Genomic DNA, 22879 nt, shown 5'->3' on the forward strand with positions numbered 1-22879 from the left:
AAAACATTAAAGGTAAATGAAATCTTTATTGTCATAAATTGCTCTCCAATTCAATAGTGATAAAAGGCATGTGAAGAGACTATAAGGTTACTTTCAAGCATTTACCAAGTTCCAGGAAATGAATGTATTTGTATAAAAAACACCTGACAAATGCACAAGCCTTTTTATCTGTTTACCAAAAAATTGATTATTAAGATCTCTTGGCTTCCATAAGCTTTCAAAAACAATATGATACATGGTCACCCATTTGCCATTGACTGGCATTATGAAGAGTTGGGAGGGGGCAGTATACTAACATAATTTTATGGCAAATTTAGTAATTTGAAATCTCTTCTAAATACAGTCGAGGTGCTCCCTATCTAAAGGAGCTCTACAAACCATAATTTTGTCAAGTGAAGAGTTTGTAGCATGTAATTACCATTGGTTTATTCTTCTTGCAAATCAGAATACAGGTTCACAGTTTTTGAGGCTTATGGTAATCTCATACCGGCTGATAACTTGATTGTGAGCAGGAAATGTGCTTTCTTTAGCCATCTTAGAAAAAAAAAGGTAACACAGAAGTCTCCAGTAGCAGATAAGAGTTCTGCCAAGTGGAGTTTGGCTTTAATCAAGTAACATGGAGATAATTTTTCTTTTCTCTCTAAAAAAATCTCCCCTTTGGCATCATGGTCGGTTAGGAGTCTTGGTCCTCATAGGAATAGAATACATACATTTTTTTCTTTCTACACTAAAATAATGTCTTAGACCTATTTTTCCTTTCTTCCTCTTAAAATAATGTAAGATAACTTACCTGAACTTGTGAATTTTTTCTAGAACACCTGCTTCTTTGCTTTTAAAATTCCTAGAAAAAACACATAGATACGTATTTAAATATCTATATAAAGTGTCTAGGTGTTTCTGATTTTAATGCTTAAATCAAAAGCTTTTTGTAAATGGAAATTTAAAAAATTGTGAAACTATTGGAAAATCTTTTAAAAAGTTGGTTAGTGCAGTATTTTAAGTATGTTGTATACATATATATTAATGTACTTCAGTATAGTAAGTACATAAGTAGTGGTTTTATTTTAAAGCTCATTTTATTTAAGTGATGTAGTAATATCCTTCCTCATTTAAAAAACTGAACTAGTAAAAGATTTTAAAAGAATTTTGAAAATATTAAATGAATAAGTAATTATAGGAACACTTTTATCCTAGATTTATATACAAAATTAATTTATCAGTTTTGTAAAGTGATTAGAGTTAGAGCAGATGATTTTTACATTTTGAACTTAAAACTTAAAAATTCAGCAATATGTGAAACATATTGAATGTGTTGTATTATATTTACCTGAGAATTTCTGCCTTAACAAATTAAAGGCCCATTTCTTTCTTTTTTAAAATTCATTAAGAATATTCATATACTCACTGATCTCTAGGGGAACTTTGACTAAAATTCATTACTTATTTAATACTTTTGAATTTTTTTCCCCATTTTTATTTATTTTTTTATTTTATTTATTTTTTGGTTTCCGTTTTTTTTTTTTAAACATCTTTATTGGAGTATAATTGCTTTACAATGGTGTGTTAGTTTCTGCTTTGTAACAAAGTGAATCAGCTATATATATATATATATATATATATCCCCATATTTAGAATGTACGTGAAGTGGTTTATTTATCCTTGGCTAGTTACCACTTGAGACTCTATTTTGTAAAGCTAATTTAAACGATCATTTAAACATGAATTACTGTTACTGGTTTTCTTCTATTTCTGGTGTATTGAGGGTCATGCAGCCCTATGACGACCGGGTAACATGGAGGTGAGAGGGGGAGGCAAGACATCATCTCAGTGAAGGTCAGGAAGGGTCAGCCTGGAGCGGAGGTGTGATTTGGGCAGGTGGAAATGAATGTTCTCCTGGAATGAACTGGCAGAAGTAGATTCTTACTGATTTAGATACATTTCTGACCAACTGAAGGGAGGAATTATTAAACCCAGGGTTGAATAAAGCATTTCAAGCATTTTGTAAGAAGTGATTAAGTCAGGGAAGCTTCCTATTGTAAAATCAGAGAGAAGATATCAATGTAGACTTTTAGGAAAAGTTTAATTTTTGTAGAGAACTGAAGACATTTTGATGAAATACGAAATTTAGTAAAATTTACAATTTCCCCACCAAAAAATTGAGTGTATAATTTTTTTTTACTCTTCAACTGTTTATTCCATAATCAGTTACTGTTGAGGATAGAAACCCAATTGTATACAAGTTAAAAGCAAAAAAAAAAAAAAAAAAAAAATTAAAGATTGTTAGTTTTAAAAATACATATCTATTGATCATGTAAAATGTAAATATAAACATTCTGCCCTTATCTTTTTGCTTGATAATCATGTGCTTCAAAATCTGGCACCATCCTTCATGGGATTCACAAGTCCTATTTCCATCATGTTGTTTATTTAGGTTATGTAGCTTTTCTCAAAATTAAACAAGTGTTTAGCTGGTTCCTTCAAACATTGACAAAAGAAGATACAGAAAAGTGGTTGGAAAGGGAGAAGAGTTATCCTGCCCAGATACTTTCCCTGTTTCCTCTTTTCTGCTGCTTTCTTTCTCTTCACATACTTCGATAAAACTCAAAACTAATTGAGATTTTTGGGGGAACCAAGTGAGACAAGGAGAAAAGTTTACAACTGCTGTCTGACCCCTAGTACTAGTGACACTCAGTTTTTTGAGTACCACTTGCAGTTTAAAAGTGCTTATCAGAGCCACTCTTGCTGCCTTACTTTGTGTGTACAGTTTGCTGTTAGTGTTGCTACTATCTGTTTTGTATCAGGCCTGCTAGCTAATTTCCTTGTTTATTAGCTAAGTGATTTTCTTAATGGCTATCCTTTTGACAAACGAAGAAATCTTAGCTGCTCTGAGAGCGAAAACTGAGTTTGAAAAATCATGGTGAAAGGGATAAGGAACGTCTGTATTCATGCTGCCGCTATGTTGTTGATATGGGAGAAAATCTGGTGACCGAACTTGATTCTTGACTGAAGTCCCAAAAATACGCATAATTTGACCTTTACCCATAAGACAAATAGCAACAGTCTCCAGTTAAAGCAGGGATTCAATTTCCTTTGGGTTGGGTGTGGAAAAGGGAATCTTTTCCAACCTTATTATCAGCGGGATTAGTGAATTTTTTCCTGAAATATTTTAGATACTCCATTTCAACAGAAGCATTTTGTTTGAATTCATATTTTATTAACCAGGAGTTATTTTGTTTAATTTATACTTGGAGATTTAGAGGCCTGCAATATTGTTTTTAAGGGAGAAATGTCTTTTTATTAAATAATCAAACAAAATCCAAATACCCAATGGTGTCAACAAAAAACTCCTGTGATCTGATGATAGATTTTGGAATAGGACCCCTGGAAGCGACAGTGGCATTATATTGGGGAGCCAGTTCAAGATTTCTATAAACAGGTTTAGATTGGCTGAAGTCCATGAGAGGTGGAACCTCTAGAACTAATCGTCTGTTACCCCACTGATCCTTCAGGAGGTCAGTCATCAGGGGTTGCCCTGGATCTATGTTAGGAACCAGGTTTATAGGTGAATAGTCTAGGGCTCTTACAGACCCATCTCTGCCCCTACAGCCTGTGACTATGAATCTGACATGGCACCAAAATGTGTATTTATCCACCAGATGTTATCTCAGAGCTTGGGCAGTGAGATTGGGTATTTGCATTTCCACACAGCAGAAATCCATCTTTTAAGTAAGGCAAGAAAATTTGAGCTTCCTAGTTTTTAAGTAGGAGTCATCTTTGCTCTTGAAAACTGGGTTACAATTATGTTACCTCTTTATTTTTGTTTATTAAGCACCATAGTCAGCCAGCTAAGATTAGAGAAAATAGTGAAAGAGAAAGCATTTCTCCATCCTGTCATTGACTCCCCTTGTACTTTTGCCTTTTCAGTTTCTTTCCCTTGGTTTCCTCATCCTATTTGGGACCACACGTTCTATAAACTATGTTTCCCTCATTGAAAAGTAGCCACCTGCTATCTGTATAACTATGAGCAAATTACTTGACCTCTTGGTGCCTTGGTTTCCTTACTTGTAAGATGGCAATAGGATATTATCTACATCATAAAGTTGTTATGAGGATTAAATGCATTAAGATGTGTCAAGCACTTAGCTCTGTACCTGGTTGTACAAAATGCCAAGTGGCTAATTAGCTAATAATTGCTAATAGAATCTATTAGTGGAAAAATCATAGAAAACCATAGACTTCATTGCCAAGTTTCAAAATGTTAAATAAGATAGACTTGTGAATTCTTTTTAATGTCCAGTAGCACAGGGGCTCCTGTTTTGCTTCTTCTGCCCAAATAGATGTGTAGAATGTCTTAAAGATACAAGAGGACTGTTGGGTCAGTCCCCAGAAGACTGTTGAATAGTGAGAATGTCCTAAGTATCCGAGGAATCATATTGAATCTGTTACTTTTATTGGAAAAGGAGAAAATAATAGCCATATAGTGTTGAGATGGTTGGTTATGTTATGTATTCATTTCTCTCATAGCAGACACAGTACTTTGTTTATCTAATGTGAGTGTTCTAAATTATATGACCATTATTAAATCTATGTTCAAATTAATTTCTGACATGGTGAGTGTATTTCTTTTTGAGGCATCACGTTTTTAAACATTTAGAATATAACCTCACCCATTTTACTTTGAGGATACTGTATGTGAAATAATTTTGAAGGACATTTTATTTCCTAGTATGTATTTTCAGTAGGTGGCTAATGGCTTTTGACCTGCTGTAGCAGCATACAGAACTGAATGTTGTTTTGCATAATGAAGCACAATAATTCTTTTTGAGATTGCCTTGAATATTTTTCCTAGTAGTTATTGATGGAGACATGTCAATTTGGTAAGAGAGAGAAGAGAAAACTGTGATGTTCCAGCATTTAGGGTTGAAGACTGTTTAAATATATTCAGATTGGTAAATACAAGTATTTTAATAAATAATATCAGATCTAATATATTTATAAGTTAAAAGCCATATAAAGTACGTGGTGTCAACTTTCCACCTTTCCCATATCTTTGGACCATTATTATGAAAAATCACACATTTTAATCCACTCACTTTTCTCCTTAGTAATTTCCATTTTCTTTTGAAACTTATACAGTATATTCCATGGCCTATTTTCATACAACGTTTACGAATTATACGTACCGAATAATAATTCTCAAATGTTGTGTGAAAGTAGATCATGGCATGCACTATATAAATGACGGAGATTGGTTAGGGTTCGAAGGTTAGCAATTTTAGGTCATTGTCAAGGTTAGTTTCAAATTAAGTATTGGCACAAGTTTCTGTGCAATCACAGTCTTTGCAGTCATGTGCCACATAGTTTATACATTGAGTAATGCTCCGATTTATACTTAGTTTAAATTTTGAGGTGAAGATGTGTATGCAGCTTGGTTAATGCCCAAAGTCCTTGGTGGAGTGATGACTGTGAGAAAATGACAATATGAAGAGTTATATTTCCTGTACTGAACATATTAGAGCTGGCATTTTGCCACTGAACCATATGATGAGGGAGGAATATTGTTCGTATGCTTAGCATTTAAGGCTTAATTTCTGAGGCTGAGTTCTAATTTATTTATTCCCTTAGGTAATTACTGGTTTTTCGAGATGCAAAAGAAGTATATTATTGGAATTTTTTAAATGGTTAAACCTGTATCATAGATGTCCTTTCTTTAAATTTAGGACATCTAAAAATTCTCACAACATCAAAGTAGCTTGTGATTCTCATTTGTGGCTAGAGAGTTAACCATCTTTCAATAATGCTTTGAAGTTAGTTTTCTTCTTTTTTTCTTAACCCAGCATGGGTTCATGAATAAAACTAAACACTCTGATAGGTGTAGCGTATTATTGCTCTTGCCTATGGCTCTTGCTAATAAAAATTCAAATTCTGGTTAGTTTGCTGGAATCAAATCAAGGTAGTATATGGCATACTTTTCTCCTGTTATGAGGCCCTCTCGTAGAAAATAGATGGGAGGGAAAGAAAGCATGGGGTGGAGGGAAAGGACAAAGCAATTCAGGGTTAAATATATTTTAGCTTTTCTGCCTATGTTGTGGTAAGTCTGTAAGCTGTACAAGAGTTTTTACTTCTTATTGCCTTGGAATCCTTAAAAATAAAATTCCTATTCCTTAGAACTAACCTCCAAAAAATTCCTGTTCTTTAGTCAAAGTATATGAATATGCTGTTGTGTGGGTGAGGTAACAATAACAGTGGCACTAACTTAATTTGATAGTGTAGGTATGTGTTTTTTTATTAATTAATTAATTATTATTATTATTATTTGGCTGCATTGGGTCTTCATTGCTGCACGCGGGCTTTCTCTAGTTGTGACGAGCGGGGGCTACTCTTTGTTGCGGTGCGCGGGCTTCTCATTGCGGTGGCTTCTCTTGTTGCAGAGCACAGGCTCTAGGTGCGCGGGCTTCAGTTGTTGCAGCACGTGGGCTCATTAGTTGTGGCTCGTGGGCTCTAGAGCGCAGGCTCAGTAGTTGTGGCGCACGGGCTTAGTTGCTCCACGGCATGTGGGATCTTCCCGGACCAGGGATCGAACCTGTGTCCCCTGCATTGGCAGGTGGATTCTTAACCAATGTGTCACCAGGGAAGTCCCTATGTGTGTGTTTTTAAATACAGCTAGATGAGACGCCTATCAGCTGAAAAATAGGATAGGTGATGAATAATAGGTAGGTGATTGCTAAAATAATTTGGAATTCTGACATGGCTAAAATTTTCAGCTTGCTTATAAGATGACCTAATCACTAAATCAAATAGGATTTGACATTTTAACAAATAAGATGTTTTCCACCAACATCAACACAGAAAAGAATTGTGCCTGGATGCTTCCTTCCGAATGAGACATGAGAATTTAGAAACCAAAGAACATGCCAGAGCTAGAGTGATGACAGTACAAGATACTCCATCCTGGAGCCAGGCCCCATTGGGAAGACCCTTAAAGTGCAGTTGGGGGAATGCAAATAAGGAGCGTATTTAGCAAAATTACGCATGTATATGACAGTAGGTAGGAATATGGTCTTAGGAGTTAGAGACACCCAAATTTGGTTCTCAGTTTTAACTATTGGAAGGCTGGTCACTTTGGGCAAATAAGTTATTCTCTCTGAGCCTCAAATTTCTTAACTGTAAAATAGGGATAGTGATGGTATCTAATTCATACTATTATTCTGAGAAATAATTACCAAAATTAAAACTTTTTAAAACCTATAGTGAACAAGAACTGCCAATTCCAAAGCCTTGGAAATCTGTTACATTTATATATTTTGCAAGTAATGCACAGGCCATAGCTGGCCTCAGAATCCTGCTCAACTCAGAACAGCAGGAAGCTCCTACTATTTTGTAGAAGTTGGCACTCAGCATAAAACGTCTTTGTTTTCCCTGAGCCAATCCAGTGCTACCTGTCTTCCTTCTTTTTTTCTATTTTGCTGACAGTCTCCCTAATGCAAATATCAATTTACTTATTTGGAAAAGTGGGAATGGAGAGATTGGTTATCCATAATCATAATGTTCAGGCACTGTGGTGGGTGCTTTACAGAAAATTGTGTTAAGTTACTCCCACATTTATATTTCCAGCTCTGTACCCCAAGCTCCGTTCATGAATCACCTTATTACTTGACTCCAGTTAACTGTCTAATAGGTGTCTACACTTACTGCTCACTGTTCACTGTCCTTCAGTTACTCTGGGCTTCCTCATGTTCCTTGAACATCCTGAGCTCCTTTCTGTCTTGGGACCTTTGTTCTTGCTGATCGCTATGCCTGGAAGGCTCTGTCCTTTTATTTGATGCATCCTGCTCCTTCTCCTTATTCAAATGCCATTTCTACTGAGACTGACGTTTCTCTCTGACAACTCTTGTCATTCTTCCATCTAGTCAGTTTTTTTATCTTGTCATCCTATGATGTGTTTCTTCAGAGCCTTTTCCCATATATATAAAATTACGTTATTCATTTAATTGTTTATTATTTTATCTCCCAACCCAGAATGCAAGCTCCTTGAGATCAGTGGCCTTGTATGGTTTACTCAACACTGTATTCCTGATACCTGAAACTGTGCCTGGCTCACAGGAGTGCTCTGAACAACCTTCAGAGGTATGATTATTCTTTCCTTCGTTTTATAGTGGAGAGAAGTGATGATCAGGGAGTTTAAGTAGCTTGCCCAAGATCACAGGGATTAGAGGTGGCAGGGCCGGGATTTAGACTCAATGCTGTGCTCTAATAACCTATGCCACAATGCCTTGCTTTCCTTAGTTGAAGGTCAGGAACGTCAGTGGGAGGCAGGGGGCCGTGTTGGTTCTTGGAGCTTCCTTTGAGTCCCAGGGCCAGCGGTTAATGTTTCTACAGCATTGTCAGACAAGAGCTGGTCCTGATCACCTTATACTCTAGTATCCTTGGCTTATATTCTCTTCCCTTTTCCTTTTCGACTCAGTGCCCAAGACACGCATGATTAATATTTTACAAGAATGCATTCAATCCTTTACTGCTTGGGAAAAACAGTGAAACACGAGATTTTAAAGAAGTTCCCAAAGGGCTAGAATCCATGAGTTTGAACCCAGATGGAATCTTCCACCTGGCCAGGGTCCTTCCTTTTTATATACATGCTGTTTTTTGAGCATTTTTTACTTGGCAGTGGTTGCAGCTATAACTTTCTTTTTGTGAGTTTGTGCTAACAACACAGATAATGCTTTGGTTGTACTTGGCCCCTATTGACTAAAATAGTTCCACCTCTGTGCCTTTCTGCCCCATCACCCAACCCCCTTGCAAGATGCGGTGGTGAAGCTGGGCTATTTATATTGTTTTAACCAGATATACTATAGAATAAAACAGGCAGTCTTGCAGTGTATATCATTAAAATGTATAAATGTGTTTCAGCTTTTTGGGAAAAGAGAAAAAAAGAAAATTTAAACCAGGACAGCTGATTAAAATGGGATAATCCACTGCATTTAATAAGTCACACCTAGCAGATTATAGAGGGAGGAGTTATTGGTGCTCTTTACTCTAGGACATTTGGTGTGCGTTGCTGCATTTGACCTTTTAGAAGCTATTGACATCATTTGGGAACTGCCAGTAAACCTGCCTTAATCTGTTAAACAGAAGGAATCTTAGCATTGTGGAACTGACTGGTTGATTAATTTAAATCCAAACACACACAGTCCTGCCTGGATGCCCTTTGTGAGACCCTCGCACAAAAGGATTTCATTCAGAGGCATTATAACCCACATCCTGCTGTCAGACCCTTTCAGCTCAGTTGGTCTTCTTAGGCTGCAGGCATCATCTTTAACCCCTCTTATGCTTCCTATTATTTCATAAAAACAATATCTATGTTTGGATTCATACAAATGCTCTACATTTTCGGCAAAGTTCTTTATTTGTATCCCAGGGAAAAGGTATTTTAAAGTTCCACTAATTGAGAGACTAAAATGGGAACTTAAACTGGCTTCTTTAGAGAAACTATATTAGAACTTAATCCAGTGGTTCCTTTGGGAACTATAATCAAAATTAGAATCATGAAATGTTGAAATAAGTTCTTGGTATTAGAGTAAGCCATCATCTATAATTCCTTTGACTTTTAGATTCAAAACATTGAAGGTTTTATAATCATTGTTTAGTTTTGGGAAAACATTAAAGTTAATTGACTCATGGGTGAGTTCAGTGGTAGTATAGAGATCCTGAATGTTTAAATGAAAGCAAAGTTTAAATTCTTTAAGGATAAAACTTTGAATTATTTCAGTCTATTACAGGGACTAAGAAAAGTACCCATACATTGGGCACTCTGATGGGCTTGGTTGCAGAAGAGGGCAGATATTTGTGTGGGAGAAACAAAAGCATTGCCTTAGAATGCTTTCCTAGCACATAGAATGTTAGACTGGAAAAGATCAACACCCTCATTTTGAACAACAAAAAAACTAAGGTCCCCACTTAATTATTCAAGCTCTTACTTGGCCAATTTCTGCCTCCTCATCACCCAATTACAGACTGTACTGGAATACAAATGAAGCCTTTCAAAGAAGGTGGTATAATTTGATTCTCTGTGGTTTTGTTCATTATTATTAATTGTAATAACTTTTTAATTGAGAGCTTTTGATGTGCCAGTACTTTATGCATTATCTTTATCTTCATAACTACCGTATGAGGTAGTACTAGTGTTCTTCTCTTTTTGAAAATGAGGATATGATGTTTAGAAAAGTCAAGGATTTGCCCAGAATAGCTGAATCATGAGATAAGATACTTTTTTTTTTTTTTTTTTCCTTTGAGAAGGTAGGCTTGTAGCTAGATATAGGGAGGAGAAACGGGTAATAAGAAATGTTTCTCCCAAGCCTCATGAGTTGCCTTGAGAATATTATGGTGATGTGAATGACTCTGCCATGGGTCACTGGTAAGGAGGAAAAATTAAGGCCGTTCTTAATTCTTTAGAAACAGTGGATTTGTTGTGAGGGAATATGAAAGCACCTCCTTTCCGGCCGTCATCAGAAGCAGTAGACGTCCAGGTGAGGAGCCTATTGGGGAACCAGAGGACCTAGAAGCTATGTGGTTCAAGAGAAATCATTGCATCGTTTTGAGACTCTGTTTTTTATTTTCATTTCTAAAGGTGAAATTCCAATTTCTACCTTACCCTACCACACTAGGTTGTTTCAGAGATTAAGTAAAATAATTTAATCTTTGGAAAATCAAAAAATCACTTTGGAAAATGAAACAAATTAGGACATAATACATTTTTTTTGTTTTTTTATTCAATAAATATTTACCAAGTGAATGCCAAAGGCAAATCATAGGTGCTATATTGGGAATAGGAGGCAAATATAGACTTTGTCTCTACTTTTCAGAAGATTGAAGGGAGAGGGAAATAAGACGCAAGATGATAACTAGGTAGTAGAATGTTTTAAATGCAGTTAGCCAGGTGGAGAATACTGTGGAATTTCTGGGGTGGAACCAGTCCCTGATGGAGGAGATAGATCTTGAAGGATGGTAGGATTTGGGCTGCCAGGGAGGAGACACAGGAGGAGTGTGTGTGCGGGGGTGGAATGAGGAGGTAGGTGTGGGATTCCAGGAAGAAGAGACAGTAAGAGCAAAGGCTTAGAGGAGGGAAGGTATGGGGACATATTAGTGTATCAGATTGTCTAATTGGCTGTAGCTGAAGGTGCCTGGAGGTAAGGTTGGCAAAGATGCGTTCACATGGAAGCTGTGAACTCTGCACTTTATTCAGTGGTGCACAGGAGGAGCTTTTTAGGATTTTGAGTTTTGTGGTAATGTGGTCAAGGCCATGATTTGTGAAGACTCATTAAGGACAAAGTGATACAAAGAATGATTAAAGAGGTGGGACACTGAAGTCAGGAAGACCATGGACCAGAACGTTATGAGATGACTGATAGAGAAGATCTAAGCTAGAGGGGCAACTGTGGGGCTGGAGCAAAGAGAAGATACATCTGTGAAATTTGGCCACCGAGTGGGTTTGGCCAGTGATGGAGAGTTAGAAGCCTTTTGCCATTGGAAGTTAGTGTGATACTTTTTCATTAAATCAGTATGAATTTGTTTTAGTTAAAAAATTTAAGCTCATATGCTAATAATAAAATCCCATATACACTGTCATTTTTTAGTCCTTATACTATCTTTAATTGGAATTAGGAAAAGTGTTATATTAAGACCAGAGGAGCCAAGAATGTTGCTTCTCTGGGCTAAGAGGAAGTTCAGCGTAAATCATGAGGCAAAGCTAGGTTAGAACTGAGGGTGTTTTGAAATCCCCACCCCTTCCTGAAATAGCTGGGATACTCCTCCCACTCAATAGCTTGTGAAATTACCCACCACTATAAAACCTGACAACCCCATACCCTGGTGCCTTTCTCACCTTCTGCGATGGCCCACACTCTGTCTGTGGAGTGTGTTTCTCTAAATAAATCCACTTCTTACCTAAAAAAAAAAAAAATAGAACGGAGCGTGTTTTGCCTTATCAGAAAGGTGGTTTCCAGGAGGGGGCACTGTAGCTGACTAGTCAAGGCTTTAGAAATTCTGGCCAAATATCCCCTCAGAAGTGGCGCTTTAACTTACATTTGCTTCTGAATTGGCACTTGCCAACATGAATTTAGTTGAAGAAATAAGTTAAGCTCAGAGTCTCGTTGAACCCTAAACTTCAATTTAAGGATTAAGGTGGTTTGTAGATGAGATTTATAATACTTTCGACAGTCAAGGGGTGATTTCTTTGCTGTGTCTTTGTTTCCTGTGAAAGAGTATTTTACCTTCTAACTTTTGTTGTCTTTCAGTCTGAGATATTATAATATTGTTTGGATGTCTGTGAAGCCTTAAGATCCATTGGGAAATAAGAAGTGGATGTTCTGACACTTAGGACAGATAAAAGGGGGTATACAGTTATGCAGAAAGAATATGTCAGAGCTTGGTGGAGCTAGTGCTGTTATGCGGTACTTTGTCCCAGCTCCCAGCTCTGTGCTGTGAGTGGCCTAATGTGGGTGTGTGCTTCACAGGGCTTCTCTGTGCTATCCTTGGGAATCCAAGTAAAGGAGGTAGTTATCATTTAAGAAGGAGTTTGTCATCTTCCCTAAGAAGGTGGGAATGAGATTGCATTGATCAAGAGATTTAGTGGAGTGGCAAGAGGATATAGAACACTCATGAGAACATGACATATTAAGCAGTTTTTGTAGCGTAAGAGGAGAATAAAAACTAAATAAAGCCTGGATTTAGGGAATGAACGTTGGCGATACGAGGCCCCTTTTCCCTAAAGCAAGCATCTTTAACAGGACACAAAATCTGGCCACCTGGGGCCATTTGTCTCACTGACCCTTGATTTCTCTATTCCTGCTGGTGGTCTTCCGTATTCCCTTCAGCCTTCTGTAGTGGGCGGACATCTTTTGGTTTGGTCTTATTTTTGGATAGGCTATTTTTTTAATGATGTATAGAATATTTAATTAAATTACATATGTATAAGAAGAACCAGTGCAATGAAAAGATCATATGGATTAACATAGACAATTTTAAAAAACAATTACAATATTAAGATCAAATTCAAGAACACTCAAAAGTAATTTTTGGTTAGCAGGCAGCCCAGTGGGTGAGTGCTGCAGCGCAGGAGCCGGTGACCTAGGGCATCCTGCTTAGCCTCAGCATTCAGCACGTGAGGGACTTGGAGAGACTCTTTTCTAAACTCTACCTTTTTTTAAAAAAACCCTAACAAACTAGCTTTACTGTTGCACTCTTACTTTATGACCATCCCATCTCTGGAGTAGTCGATACACCTGTTCCCTTTTGTGTGCATGCTGTCCAGATAACCTTTATTTACCTTTCCCAAGCTAGTTTTGTTTAGACAGGTGGATCATCTCCCAGTAAGAGTTGTTCGAAACAACCTTGAAATAGTCTGGCTGGTATGTTAGGATCTAGTCCACTGAAGCTGTCATTGGTCTTCTCTGAGAGCAAGTAAATCAGGATTGCAAGTTCAGAACACATTTAGATGAATTTTCATTTTTTGAATTACAGTAGTAATTCATATCCATGGTGGTTAGAAAAACTTTTAAAAGTTTAAAGTTATGTAATATAAGAATTGGAGGACTCTCTCAGTCTATAATTGAAACTGCCAGAAGTAACCACTCTCAGAAATTGGGTGTATATCTTTTGGGCATTTTCAAATAAACAAATGCATTTATTTTAAAATTTGAATCATATATATAATGTATATATATATATGTAGAGGTGTGTGTGAATCATATATATAGGAGGGTTGGCCAAAAATTTCGCTTAGGTTTTTCCATGCGATCTTACAGAAAAATGTGAACGAACTTTTTGGCCAACCAAATATATATATACATACACACAAATATATACACATACATCTATATATACACATATATATGTACATACACACTATTTTCATGAATTTCATGGTAAACTTTGCGTGTTTTGCTTCTCAGACTCGGTATCTCAGGAAAAACAAGTGAAAGGATAGGAGTAATTCCATTTTGTTGGAAAGCCTTTTCACTTTACCTAAATTAAGGAAAACTGAATTATTATGTTTTTCATGAGAGCTGACCTTACTATTCTATTTTCAGAATTCTCCCCAACCTCTATGGTAGCAAAAAGTCCAACTTGTCAATTAGGTTAAAATTCTCTATATTTTTCCAGACTGTAAATTGGTGCTGTGGTATTCCATTTTACTATTTTTTTTTTTTTTTTTTTTTTTGCAAGGGCTTTCTCTAGTTGCGGCAAGTGGGGGCCACTCTTCATCACAGTGCGCGGGCCTCTCACCATCGCGGCCTCTCTTGTTGCGGAGCACAGGCTCCAGACGCGCAGGCTCAGTAGTTGTGGCTCACGGGCCTAGTTGCTCCGCGGCATGTGGGATCCCCCCAGACCAGGGCTCGAACCCGCGCCCCCTACACCGGCAGGCAGACTCTCAACCACTGCGCCACCAGGGAAGCCCCATTTTACTATTTTTGTAAGCAGTATTATTGCCATACATTTGTATGGAATTTACTCACAAGGGAAACATTAAAAGGCAGGCTTAGCTTCATCTGAATTGAAATAGAGAGAATAATAATTTCTTTGTAGTAGCTTGGAGTATACAGTACAGAATGACAACCTTCATTTTTTATTGTGTTATGAGTATCTTAAAGAGGATCTGCCAAGTTACTTGATTATTCTTGCAATTACAGTATTCTACTACAGTAGAAAAAATTAGACCATGGTATTGTTTAAAAACATGTCAATCCAATATAGAGAAGAAAACAATAGTTTTTATAGTACAGATGATAAATTATATACTTATTAAAACATCGCATGTGATCAAATAAGCATGATATATCATTATAGACTCAGTTTGATGTTGAAACGTTGTTATTTTAAGCAATTACTTTAAACCTGGTATTTTTAAGAGGGGTTATGTTCTTGTGAATGGGGTGCCAGATGCACGGGAGGACCAATAGTTCAAAGGGAAGATTTAAATTATGTATAGTTTTGGGAGTTCTTAGAAGTAGAAGTAATTCTGCCTGTGATGGAAGACTTAATCAGGAAGACTGTGGGGCAGTAAGATGGTAGATTTCTTCTGATTTTATCTGGGTGTCATAATTGGGCATTTGGCTTGGGGGTGTTTTCTGGATAAGTGATGTATTGGCGGGGATTTACTGGAGCTCGGAGGTAAGTGGAATGGGCAGATGCCATCTCCTGGAGAAGTAAACGCAGAGCATCAGTTTTCATTGTTATCAGTACTCTGACCTCCGAAGGCACAGATGTGAGCTTTCTTTTCAAAGGGAATCAAGTATTCACCCTCAAGGAAAAGGATGTTTGTAATGTAATAATATTAATGCTTGTTAAGTGAGAAAACCATCTGTGAATACTTATACTGTTGCTACCTGGGAGCATTATTTATTGACCTGTGACTTCGTCAGAGCTTCAGCTGTGAGAAGAATATTGCTAATGGAATCATGTAATGACAGTTGTCACTAAAAAGTCACATTGCAGTGAATAGATTCAGAATTCATTGAGTCCCCTTGCTCTGTGTCACACTCGCTGCTTCTGTGACAACCTTCATTTCCTACTTAGTAAATCCAAGCCTGGTAGCTCCAGCCCCAGGAAGTTGTTAAAGCAATTAAAGGCTTCTGTCTCCCAGCACATTGCTTGGTTACCATAGTATCCTCTGCCTCCAAGTCTGTCCTGATGATGTCAGTATGCATACAGGGGTTGTTCAGAGCATCTACGTGGGGATGATTCACCCCGCAATAAAGCCCCTCACCCGTTGCTCGGTTTCCAGTTCTATTTCAGACATCCCTAGAAATGGAAGGTAAGTACCTTGTTTTGCATATTGGAGAATTACCAAATGCCTCTATTTTTCTCTTTCAGGTGAATGAATGGTTTCTTGCTTTCTACTGTATACTACTGACTGAGAACATAGTATATGGGAGCATTTCAGCCAATTACCTAGAACAGACTTACAGTTTGTACTTAAAGTGTGTGTATATGTTTGTGTGCGTCTGTATGCGCACATACATGGGGTGGGCTTATAAAAATAACTGTGGGTGTACAATGTAATGCTGGCTACTCTCCCTGGTAAGCAGCAATAGCAAACACAGTAGAGCTTTTTATTTCAAATGATTTGAAATATACAAATTCCTTAAAATATTTTGACAGGTGTCACAGCACAACTGCAGTTTTCTAAGAGTGTGAATTATGTATTTTTTATTGATACTTTGTATATTTTATCCAGTTTTAAACAGTATTAACATTTGAAAGGTCTAAGAGGTTATGGGAAGATATTATTAGAAAGAAGGGCCAAGTTACATTGAGAATTTGCATGTTAGGGAAATTGAAACTTAAATTGTTAAAACAAAGATTTAGTTACAGGGGGATAGATGAAGTTTAAAGTATATTGATAACCATCATTTCATGCTAATTTCATACTTTTAATGCTTTTCAAAAATCTCCCAATTTGATAATAAAAATAATGCTTCTATTATTGTGACAAATGAAATCAGCGCTTCATAAAAGTTCCCCTTTAACACATACCCATGCTCCTTAAGGATAAGCCAGCTGTGTTCAGCTTTATGAAAAGAATATTGTAGAACCATTTACAACATTCAAATAGAAGAGCCATGAATGAATATTTCCCTTGAAAAGTTAGTTTTCTACCACAATGTGCCCTATCAATAAACACTAAGTGATGAGACGCACAGGTTTCTCTCTACTGCCTATGTCTGACTCTCTCCGTTCCGAGAGTTCTGTCCATATGACAATGTTAGTTGTGCATTTATTTCCTCTTCCTTATCCCCAAGGGACTATTTCAGTATACTCTGTGAAGAATGTAATACTGTATTTAAATGGAGGTGGTAGGTAAAGGCAGTTTCTAATTAATTAATGGATAGCTTTGCAGGAGAATGAAGAAGAGGGGAGTAGGTAGGATGGGGACTCGGCCATTTCTTTATGTACCTGAACCTTTATTGTATGTAGGAGGTAGACAGATGGCTCTTTTAAGAGGTCAGTAAATGGTCTAGACTGTCCGTTTCTAGAGAGACTGATTAAAACTGGCCTTTTCTTTCTTGTATTTTTGGAGTCTTCTGGAATATACCCTGCTCTCTACCTTTGCTTTGTTTTTGTGCAATATTATGTTAGTGGACTGATAATGTTCTTCATTCACCTTTCTTTAAAGAATCAGTGAAAAACATAGTTGTGAGAGTGTAAAAAAAGGTTAAAAATTAAAAATTTAGTTACTTTCACATAAAGGATATCTGTCTTATCTTGAATATCGTAAATACTTATTTATGAATGAATTCCTTTCTACCCTAAAATATGCTAAAATGCTTTGACTTTTAATTTCTTTACTGTTTTGAATACTTAATCCTGCTTATGTGTTTGAAAATTTGCTAGTTAATTAAAAAAAGTTCCTGAAAAGTAGAGAGAAATTATGATACCACCTAGTTTAGATTACGGTAGGTTAAATGTTAAAGAAATTAAGTCAATATAAACTTTCCATACTTTTTAAAACATTTTTATTGAAACACTTTTCATATGTTTGTGTTGGAAAGAAGACTATTATATTCTAGGCTATGTTACATCAGGTTTTTGCTCTTTGTTGTATTAATGTTTTGGGTAATATAATGTAATCTATTGAGTAGCTAACTCTTTGTAATAAGAAAAGTACTTCTGCAGTTTTGAACCCTTAAGATATCCATGTATATCTCCTCCTGCTGACTTAACCAATACAAGTAGCAGTTTATACAGAGTGTACTATAAAGATTACAGTTTCCTTCATGCTTCAGGCAGGAAGTGGTTCCAAGCAGTTTTAGGCAGGGTGATTTTAAAAATTGGTTTAGGAGAGTTTTCATTTTATTTTTATGTCCTAATAAGAATGTTTTAAGTTTTATACATACTTAAACTTGCTCCTGCTGAAATATGGAAATGCCAGGTCTGTAGACTTTACCAGTGTGAGACAATGAAACATGGCAGAAAAAGGATCATTTTGGCTTTTACTAGAAAGACAAATAAAACCAGTATCCAGAAGAATGAGAGGAAGCTGTAATAGAGAGCATGGACCTGGAAATGAACATTTTGTCCAGTGAGAGGAAAGAAGCTCAAGCTGTGAGGGCTTGGTTAAATGCTTAGCCCAGTTGTCTGTGTTCGTTTAATGGCAAAGCCAGGGCTGGGACCTGGATGCCTACACTCAAACAGGCCGGTTTTCATTTATGTGACCCCACATGCCCCAGTTGGAGTAGAGCACTTTTTCCTAGTCAGCTTTTACTTTCTCCCAAAAAAGGAGTGATGAAACAGTATAAAAACTAGGAAAGTGTATTATTTTTCTTTTGTTGCGGTAACAAATTACTGCAAACTTGGTGAATAAAATTTGTTATCTTAGAGCTCTATTGGTTAGAAGTCTGACACGGGTCTCAGTGGACTAGAAAATCAAGGTGTCAGGGCTGTATCCCCTTCTGGAGGCTCCAGGGGAGAATCCATTTGTTTGTCTTTTCCAGCTTCTAGGGGTCACCTGCATTCCTTGGCTCATGGCCACCCTCCTTTACCTTAACAGCTAGCAAGTACAGACCGAATCCTTATGCGGCCATCTCTCTGGTTCTTCAAGGCCGGGAAGCGACCTTCATTTTAAGGCAGCGGTCCCCAACGTTTTTGGTACCAGGGACCGGTTTCGTAGAAGACAATATTTCCATGGACCGGAGAGTGGGGATGGTTTCGGGATGATTCAAGTGCATTACATTTATTGTGCACTTTATTTCTATCATTATTACATTGTAATATATAATGAAATAATTATACAACTCACCATAATGCAGAATCAGTGGGAGCCCTGAGCTTGTTTTCACCTGCCACTCACTGATAGGGTTTTGATATGAGTCTGCAAGCAATTGATTTGTTATGCTCTCTGTGCAGTGAAACCTTTCTGCTAATGAAAATCTGTATTTGCAACCACTCCCCAGCACTAGCATCACCACCTCAGCTCCACCTCAGATCATCAGGCATTAGATTCTCATAAGGAGCACGCAACCTAGATCCCTCACATGCACAGTTCACAGTAGGGTTCACGCTCCTATGAGAATCTAATGCCGCTGCTGATCTGAGAGGAGGCGGAGCTCAGGTGGTGATGCGAGCGATGGGGTGCGGCTGTAAATACAGATGAAGCTTTGCTTGCTTACCTGCAGCTCACCTCCTGCTCTGCGGCCTGGGTCCTAACAGGCAACGGACTGGTACTGTTACCGGTACGGGGGGCGGGGGGGCATTGGGGACCCCTGTTTTAAGGAACTCGTGATTAGATGCGGCCCACTGGATAACCTAGGATAATCAGCCCATTTTAGGACAAGATCCTTATCCTTAATCACATCTGCAAAATCCTCTCTGTCATGTAGGGTAACATATTCACAGGGTGGGGGGGTTAGGATGTGGACATCTTTGGGGACCATAATTCTGCCCCCCTCAGAGACTGCAAAATATATGTCTGATTCTATCAACATTAAATTCACAAATCAGATATTTTTACTGATAACTATAACTTAAACTCGTGATTGCCAACAGAGGCCATGAAATCTTGACCTAATTCCGTGGATGCAGTCATCCCTAAGGATATTAAAATGCCTCAAGATAATTAATGAGGGAAAATCATATTAGAAAGAAATATTTCACCAACTCAAATGTTCAGAACTCTGAGGTAAAGATGTGAGTCTTATAAAGTGACACTATTCTCAGCTTAATATTTTTAGTGAGAGGCTCACATCAGATGAAGTTAATTAAACAAAGCTGATTTGGGATTGCGAAAATTCCATTAGTTAACTCCTATGTGGATGAGCCTGGGTTTCTTTAGAAGCCGAAGGGTAATAGCAAGGCCACTAGAGACCAAAATGTGAGATCTAGTAACCCTGAGTTTTGAATAACACTGTCGTTCATTGATCTGGCATTAAGCCCTATGAGTCACAGGACTCAGCAAATGAGCCTGGCAGGTATGCCTTGCACGGTTTCCTAGGAAAGGCACAATCTATTACCACAATCAATAATGCTAGACTTGAGGCCAACAGCTGCAAAAATAGTTTCTCTTATTGTTTACATCCTGTATTTATCTTAAGTTTAAGCCAATTCATGGCACATGTATCCATCTGTACTAAGCATAAGATAATTTGTATCTAGTAGTAGTTTTTAAACCTTGTTTGCTAAACACTAGTGGTAAAAGATGCAGAGGAGAAAGTGCTCAGGCATATTATTTTGGGACAGGAAGCCTCAAAGTACATTTTGCTGTGGTTCTCTCAAGGAAAGGAGATGGAAAGAAAACCGACTGTTTTCCTGCAAGTATTCCTTTTAGTTTTGGAATAATTTTCTGGTGGAAGACTAAACAGTACCTTAAGACCCTTATTTGGAAGAAAAGGGCTTGTGGAACACCATACATATCTTTGCAAGAGGCAATTATTTTGACATTGATTCTCTTTGGTCGTAGAGAGTAAAACAACCTTAGGATTTTATGTAAAAGTGAAATCTGAATTTATGCTGTCATGGGATTTATTTGTCAATCAAAATATCATTAAAGGAAAACTGTTATTTGACAATGAACTTAAAAATTAAAATCAGTGAGTTACACAATTTGATAAATGATATAAATAAATAAAAGGCAAAATATAAATAAATAAAACCCAAACACCTTTAAACATTTCTTTAAATGTATACAGAATATTCAGTTTAATACTGAATTTTCCCAGCTATGGTAAATTAGAGAGAATAGAGATGAAAGCTCTCTGTTTTGTTAAAGAAAGAAAAAAAAAGAAACCACAGAGCAGCTGCCTTCTCTGTGATAGAAGAGACTGTTTAATCTTTAAATCATTTTGAACTGGCTCAGTTGCTTTACTGATCCTTTAACTTTGTTAAAATTATCTTTAAAGTTTATCTTTGAAACAAATCAGAGATAAAGGAACTAATGGAGATGAGAGTTTTGAGGTTCTGAATTGTATTTGGTCAGTGGGTGATGGATAAGATGGAAGGAGACTTCAGAATCAGAAACTTGAAAGATTGTTATGATTTCTCATTGCCTGTTTTGAAAACTAGCTCAGGGTTTTATGTCTAGGGGGATTTTTCCCAGTAACAGGAGTAAAGGCAATCAGCAAGTAAGTGATGGATCTAGGAAGTTATCCTAAGTCTTTCCCGCTCCACAGGCTTTGCAGATCACAGTAGCATAAACTCTACTCATTTTCCTCACTGACGTTGCATTCACTTGCTTTTCTTTACTTTTTTTATTGCTTTAATTTGACTTCCATCTTTGGGTCATACTTGCAAAAAGAAAAGCAATTATTGGAATTATTTACGAAGAAAATTCTGTTATTTTAATTTGTGGAATGCTCCTATTTCTGCCAATTTCTGCTATGGACATGAGGTTCTATAACCGGACCAATTTTTTCATTAACTCCTCTAGGGTAGTCAGCTTTGGAGTGAGGATTAATGGAAATAAAGGGTATCGGTTTTGCACGCAAAATCTGTGGGCTGGGGCAAGTAGAAAGAAGAAAGTTTGAGCAGCAGTACCTGAAAGGGCGCAAAGACAAGGGGACTGATGCTTGCCGTCTTCTGCGTGGTGGTGGAGCGTGGGGGTGGGATATGTTGCTGTGGCCACTGCAGTGTAGGACTAGTCAGGAGGTGAGGAGGTTTAGTAAGAACTGTGCCGCATGCCTGGTGCTTACTGTCTGTCCTAGAGGACTTTGAAAAAGGTAAGCCTGTGCTGGGGGCAGGGGGTTGGTTCCTGGGTTTTAGCCACAGCCATGCTGAGAGATAGATGCCTTTTCTCCACGAAGGGTGCAAAAGAGGGGAGGCAATGGGAGACCGTCAGGCAGCCTTCAGGATTCATAAGTATGAGAATGAGCTCACCAGCCCAAAGAATTTTATAAATTCAAACCTACCAATAACAAATACATATCACTAATTTAGAGGAATATGACTTACCAGTTGGAATATTAGAGTATCACAGGAGGCAGGTGGCATTGTTTTCCTTATTGGCAAAGGTCAGTCTTGTCCTCTTCAATCAAAATGCAATCTCAGTAATTACTATTGAATGCCCTCACGTGCATGATGGTGCACTAAGCACAATGCAGAATTAATCAAAGGACAACGTGACCTCAAATTTCAAGGAGTTTCAGCTAAAACAGAATAACATATATTAAGAATAACTTCCTTATTACTTAATAATTATTATTGTTTTATTTTCATGGTAATTTTTGCCAAGTGGCAAATTCCAGTTTGCCTAGTTGGGATTTGATAAATTCATTTTATTTGCATTTTACTAAAAAGTAAATTTTTTCTAAAATTGTATATGAACTGATATCTTTACTTGATGGCGGACCTATTGTTATCTTGCTAAGCTTTTTATCCCCCCACCTCTCTTAGTCCCATTTGCCTGACTTTAAAACACATATCTTTCTCTTGTGTTATATCATAGAATGTCTTTTTCTCTTTTTTCATGCACACCCACACATGCAGCTCACACACACTCACACACACAGAATTACTTTGCAGTGAACGAGTCATGTCCTAGTCCTTCTCTTTACTCTTGTTTCCGTATTCCTTTAGCCTGTCTATAATATTTATTTTAAGCAACCCAAATCCTGATTCTTGAGCCCCTACTGAGTATGAAGGATCGTGCTACACAGTGAGGGCTCTGCGCCTCATTTTCTTCCGCTGCAGTCCTTTGTTTGTACAGTTATCAGTATTTCCTTCTGACGGGTAGGAGGTTGGTAAAATTAAAGGATAGAGTGGGCAGAGGGAAGGGACATGGTTGGTTATGGAGAGAAGACGTTGAAGTTAGAATCTGTAAGCCAGGAAAAGGAGAACTGAAACAGAACACTGAGATTATGTTGGGAAAGTGGAGTCTTGTTAGGTCAATAGGACC

General features: G+C 37.4%; 1 protein-coding gene across 7 annotated transcripts in view; it reads left to right on the top strand.

The window, feature by feature from the left end:
- Positions 1 to 22879, top strand: part of PAM (peptidylglycine alpha-amidating monooxygenase) — a 280534-nt gene that overhangs the window by 32864 nt on the left and 224791 nt on the right. For 6 of the 7 annotated variants that reach the window (XM_061189486.1, XM_061189489.1, XM_061189490.1 and 3 more), the window contains exon 2: positions 8020 to 8127. The exons of the other annotated variant lie outside the window; for it this stretch is intronic. The gene's annotated coding sequence lies outside the window, so the exon portion shown is untranslated. The remainder of the gene's footprint in view (positions 1 to 8019; positions 8128 to 22879) is intronic. 7 annotated transcript variants of the gene reach the window in all.

Source organism: Eubalaena glacialis, chromosome 4 (assembly GCF_028564815.1).
Source record: "Eubalaena glacialis isolate mEubGla1 chromosome 4, mEubGla1.1.hap2.+ XY, whole genome shotgun sequence".
NCBI lineage: Eukaryota > Metazoa > Chordata > Mammalia > Artiodactyla > Balaenidae > Eubalaena > Eubalaena glacialis.